The sequence below is a fragment of the Sorex araneus genome, chromosome 5 (assembly GCF_027595985.1).
Source record: "Sorex araneus isolate mSorAra2 chromosome 5, mSorAra2.pri, whole genome shotgun sequence".
Classification (NCBI taxonomy): Eukaryota; Metazoa; Chordata; class Mammalia; order Eulipotyphla; family Soricidae; genus Sorex; species Sorex araneus.
Window position 1 is genome coordinate 165584531 of NC_073306.1, and position 5421 is coordinate 165589951.

At 38.1% G+C, this 5421-nt stretch overlaps 1 pseudogene; it reads left to right on the plus strand.

Moving 5' to 3' along the window:
- Positions 1-2849: 2849 nt before the first annotated feature.
- LOC101559226 (60S ribosomal protein L26-like 1) lies at positions 2850-3260 on the plus strand (annotated as a pseudogene).
- The last annotated feature ends 2161 nt before the right edge of the window (positions 3261-5421 follow it).

The window sequence follows — 5421 nt, forward strand, 5'->3', positions numbered from 1 at the left end:
CTGCATTAATTTGTTTCACCAATTTGTCCAGATAGCAGTATGTTCTGGAGACCATGTTAATGTTATTATAAGGCTATAGAAAGGCTCAGAGTTCTTGAGCTCAGGAAATTTATAATATTAAAGGAGAATATTAATCCAAATGTTTAATATATTTTCATAGTTTGTGTTTTATAGTATAGTTAAACTTCAGATAAATAATGAAGAGTGCAAAGATTACAGAAGTAATTTCCTTATATCTCATGTTCAGTTTCCCCTATTGAATTATTTCCTTAGGAAAATATATTGGTCATGATTAATGGATCAATTTGGATTTAGTGCTGTTATGTAGCACTGCAGCACTGTCATCCCGTTGTTCATCAATTTGCTCGAGTGGGCACCGGTAATGTCTCCATTTTGAGAACTATTGTTCTCCATTGTGAGAACTATAGGTTTTGGAATATCAAATACACCACTTGTAGCTTGCCAGGATCTGCCATGTGGAGTGCTATTATGTATATTCAATATATATTCTATACTGATATTTTCTCCATATTTGAGTATTGTGCTTAGAGGATCTCATTCAGAATGCTACATTGCATTTAGTACTCATGAATCCCTAAATTCTATTAACTTTGAACTTTTTCTTGTTTTTATAGATCTTAAAATTTACATGTTTGGTCAGATTTACTACAGAATATCCATCCATTGGAATTTGCCCAATATTGCTTTCATAATTAGACTGGAGTTACTGGTTTGAGGGGAAAAAAAAAACACACCAACATCACATTAGGTACAGCACCACTGTTTATGTTGACTTTGACTGCCAAAATTATTATTTGTCAGGCTTCTCCACTGTAGAGTATCTGGGTATTCACAAGACCCCATTTCAGTAATGGGTAATTATGTTCCCTATCCTAAGGAGAAGACTAAGTACTCAAGTTAGTTAGAATTTTCCACATGGGATATGTACCTTTTCTTGCTTCTTTCTGTATTTATTTGATCATTGAATTCATAAAATATACTTTATATTTTGGACTGTAACACAATACTATTCTAGATTTTTATTACCCAAATTCTTATGACTTTGTACATTAAATATTCTTTTACTGGGCTCCAGTTTCCATTTCACTTACCTCCAAATTTTTTTTTTAATTTTTATCCTCCTTTCACTCTCAGCTTTTTCTTTCTGGAATAACAGTGATCCAGTCCCATGTTACATATTTCGCTAAGTCATTTCTCAAGGAATAATTTTCTTTGTATTTTTTACATAATTATTCCTTCATCTCTGATTTATTTTAAACATAGTGTTTGTTTCTATCATGTATGCTTTGAATTGAAAACATATTTATTTCTATAATAAGACTCAACAGATATTTGTTCAAGAGATCAATTAATTCTGCGAAATCCAAATGGAGATGTAACTCCAACATTTTCTACTTTCTCCCTAAAAAATATATGTAAAAGCACTGTGCCAAAAGCTTTTTATCCATTATGTCAATAGACTTGCATTTTCTATGAAAGCAGTGTTATTTTATTCAGCTTGTATATTTGAGATAATTGAAGGACATAGATGTCAAGTAGCTTACATAAAGTCACAACTAGAGAAGAACTAGGAGCAACTTGAACTAAATGGTAATTTTACCACAAAGCACAAAACAGACTTAGTCTTGACTAAACAACACTGACTTTAAAATCTGAGTATCCGTTTCTCTTTGATACACATTGAACTTTCTTATGATCCTGATTGTTTTTAAATTCTTCACACTTCAAACCTGCATCTTTCCATTTTAGGGTTTTGTCTTATTTCTTGCCTTCCCACCTTCGGTTTCTCTGACTTCTTGGCTGACTTCATTCACTACAGATCAGCTGCTTGATATGCAATCATCTGGAGCGACAGGGGTCATGTGTGGTGAAAGGTCTGCTTTTAAAGAGACAAACTTCACCAAACTTCACAGACTCATTTCCAATCCTACATGGTAAAGAAAAAAACTTAAACTCTCTCAGCCAGAATCACTTGTTCTACAGTTATCAAGTATCACCTGACTTTGGGAAGCCAACTTTGTTGAGTCAGACTTTGGACAAATCACAGAAAATATTCTATGTAGTTAGAAGGGATAGTAAAGGCATTTTTAGGCATTAGAAGATGAAGAAAGTAAAGGTCAGGAAGGAGCAATAGATAACAGAACTAGTAAAATTAGTGTAAATACTGTCATCACTTCCTCTTTTTTCATGACATTCATGCAAGTGTGCCCAGTGAGGAAATGAGTGATGAACTGATTGCATTTTAATCCTTGAATACCATGTTATAGTCCTATTATACAATATTAACTGGTAAATTATGTTTCTCCCTATTGACAAAGTATTATAAGAATTTAATTCCCTGTAGTGTCCAAAGGATATTCCAATTTCTGTGCTCAGGAGCGAACTTTGACAGTACCTGGATATTCCTAAGTGATCAGGTGATTCAATTAAGATCACAGCCATTGAGGGCACATACAACACAAGTACTTTAGTTCATGGAATATCTCTCTGGCTCCAAGAACGGGGTTATAGAAACATACTGATCTCTATCTTCTACTAAAACATGTAAAAATTACATCATAGAACTTCAGATCTGGATTCATCTTCATGAAATATTGAACAAAAATGAACATGCAGAAAAGAATAGTAAAAGAAATAATGAACTAACATATAACAGAAAAGTAATTTGCTAAGAAAAGGAAATTATTAATTGATAGCATTTCATGATTAGCTATCAGTGCATCTGGTATTATATACTTCTTATCACATATATAAATTCCATACAGTCATTTGTTAGCTAAAAGTAAAATCCACATCTCTTCCCTTCTGTGACCATCGCTGAAGTGGTAAGTGCCAAAATGAAGTTCAACCCTTTTGTGACTTCTGCCCAGAGCAAAAACCGTAAAAGAAATTTCAATGCAATTTCCCACATTTGTCAGAAGATTACGTCCTGCCCTATTTCCAAAGAGCTGAGACAGTGCTATCCATGCCCATCCAAAAGGAAGATGGAGTTCTGATTGAGAGGCCACTGCAAAGGTTAGCAAATTGGCAAAGTAGTCCAGGTTTATAGGAAGAAATATATCACCTACATTGAACAGGTCCAGTGAGAGAAAACAAATGGCACAACTGTCCATGTGGTGGTTATCACTAGACTAAAACTAGACAAAGACCACAAAAAGATACTTGGATACAAGTCTCTCCATGTGAGAAAGGAAAGAGGCAAATATAAGGAGGAAATACTTGAGAAGATGCAGGAATAATAGTATCTTTTTTTTCGAATTTTTTAAATTTTATTGAATCACTGTGAGATAGTTCCAAGCTGTCATGTTTGGGTTACAATCTCACAATGATCAAACACCCATCCCTCCACCAGTGCACATTCCCCATTACCAATATCCCAGGTATACCCCCCCTTTCCCACCCTCCCCCTGCCTCTAAGCAGACAATATTCCCCATACTCTCTCTACTTTTGGGAATTATAGTTTGCAACAGACACTGAGAGGTCATCATGTTTGGTCCATTATCAACTTTAGGCATGCATCTCCCATCCCAACTGATTCCTCTAGACATCATTTTCTTAGTGATCCCTTGTCTATTTCATCTGCCTTCTCCCCTCCGCTCATGAAGCAGTCTTCCAGCTATGGGGCAATCCACCTGGCCCTTGTATCTACAGTCCTTGGGTGTCAGCCTCATGTGATGCTATCCTACACTCCACAAATGAGTGCAGTCCCTCTCTTTCTAACTCATTTCACTTAGAATGACACCCTCCATGTTTCTCCATTTATTAGCAAATTTCATGAATTCACCTCTCCTAATAGCTGCATAGTATTCCATTGTGTAGATGTAAAAAAGTTTCTTTAACCAGTTATCTGTAATAGTATCTTATATACTTCACTTCACTTGTATCACTTATCATCCTGTTGATCTTCGATTTGCTCGAGCAGGTGCCAGTAACGTCTCCATTTGTCACTATCACAATCTAGTGTAGCCCAATGATATCTGCTCACTACAGGAACAGGAAGAGCCTCAAGTTGTCCATTCAGGATTCTGACGAAGAAGTCTGACCATCTTGTTGGTGGGCAGCCACGAAGTCTTTTGACATCCTGTGGAATCCAGTCGGTAACAGCTCTAGTCCAGCAGTCACCTCTGAATTACATTACATGTCCGGCCCATCTGATTTTTGATGCCTTGGCAAACGAGACAGCATCCCTGATTCTTGACCGTCGACAGAGGTCGAACTCCAGATTCCTTCTCTCACTTGAGTAAGATGTGATACTCCTAGCATAGCTCTTTCAATTCATCTTTGGGATACCCGAATTGCGTTCTCATCCTGTTTGAGTAGGGCCCAGGTCTCTTATGTTAATGTGGAAAGAACGGTGGAGTGGAAAAGATGTGCCTGGAGTTGGAGGTTCTTTGTCCTCTTAACCACTTCTTTAATGCGCTTGAAGACATATCACGCTGCTCTTTTTCTCCTGCGTAGTTCTGGTGCCAAGTTGTTCCTCATGTTGAGTTCTTGACCCAGGTACACATAGCTGTTGCACTTAGAGACATTCATTCCATTGAGAGCAAATGGAGCATCAGGGACTAGTTCATTTGTCATGAGCATTGTCTTTTTGAGATTCAGCTGCAGTCCGAACTTTACACACTCGAGGTCGAAGTCAGCCAGCATTTGTGCGGCTTGGCTAATGTTTGGTGCTGTGAGAATGATGTCATCTGAGAAGTGGAGGTGGCGTAGTTGCCTACGTTTTATTTTCAATCCCATTCCTTCCCATTCCAGTCATCACATGACGTTCTCGAGGATGGCACTGAAATGATATCGCCCTGCCGAACCCCTGTCAATGATCACTTCCTTATAGAATGGTGAGATCCTGGTGAATCCACAATACAACTCACAGAGGATCTTGAGGTACTGAGTTTGAATGCCCTGTTTGGCTAGGGCTTCGATGACCACTTCAGTCTCAACAGAATCGAAGGTCTTCTTTATGTCGATGAACGTTAGACAGAGCGGCATCTTGAACTCTTATGAAACTTCAATGAGTTTGGTCACTGTGTGAATATGGTTGATCATGCTGAATTCTTTTTGGAACCTACGTTGCTCGTATGGTTGTCTTTCATCTAGTGTTCTGCCTATTCTATTCAGGATGACACAAGTGAACAACTTGTAGACAACAGACAGCGGGCAGAATGGGCAATAGTTGCCAATGTTGTGGATATCTCCCTTCTTGTACAACAGAACGCCCTGCTTGTTTTCCATTGGAATGGAACCTTGCGGTCGGACAAGTAACGTGTGAAGAGTCGAGCCAGTGTATTGATGAGTACTGGCAGCACATTCTTTAGGTGTTCGGGTCTGACCTTGTCTGGACCGGATGTTGTATGCGTCTTTGCTAACGTAATGGCGTGTCGTATTTTGGAAGGGAGGAC